General features: G+C 35.2%; 1 non-coding gene across 1 annotated transcript; it reads left to right on the forward strand.

Moving 5' to 3' along the window:
• Positions 1-251: 251 nt before the first annotated feature.
• On the forward strand, positions 252-357 carry LOC129006968 (U6 spliceosomal RNA). The gene has a single exon (XR_008492154.1). It is a non-coding gene; the product is annotated as a U6 spliceosomal RNA (small nuclear RNA).
• The last annotated feature ends 277 nt before the right edge of the window (positions 358-634 follow it).

Consider the following 634-nt stretch of genomic DNA (forward strand, 5'->3'; position numbering starts at 1 on the left):
TTAGTCCTAGCTACTTGGGAAGCTGAGGCAGGAGAACTACTTGAACCTGGGAGGTGGAATTTGCAGTGAGCCAAGATCATGCCACTGCACTCCAACCTGGGTGACAGAGCAAGACTCTGTCTCAAAAAAAAATAAAGTAATATACCACAAAAAGAAATATTATTTTTTCAAAATCAACTATCAGTAGTACATTTTATGCTAAAATTTAGAGAAAAACACCAAGGAATCCTCATTAAAATTAGTAATATAATGAATTATAAAGCAGCACATACACTAAAACGGGATATGACACAGAGAAGATTAGCATGGCTTCTTCACAAGGATGACATGGAAATTCATGAAGACATCCATATTTTTTGATGCAAAAATCCTCAGTAAAATAATGGCAAACCAAATCCAGCAGCACATCAAAAACTTATCCACCACAATCAAGTTGGCTTCATCCCTGAGTTGCAAGGTTGGTTCAACATACACGAATCGATAAATGTAATTCATCACATAAACATAACTAAAGACAAAAACCTCATTATTTTCTCAGGAGACATAGAAAAGGCCTTCGATAAAATGTCACCATCACTTTATGTTAAAAACTCTCAATAAACTAGGTACTGAAGGAACACACCTCAAAATAATA

Source organism: Pongo pygmaeus, chromosome 8 (assembly GCF_028885625.2).
Source record: "Pongo pygmaeus isolate AG05252 chromosome 8, NHGRI_mPonPyg2-v2.0_pri, whole genome shotgun sequence".
In the NCBI taxonomy this organism is placed as follows: Eukaryota; Metazoa; Chordata; class Mammalia; order Primates; family Hominidae; genus Pongo; species Pongo pygmaeus.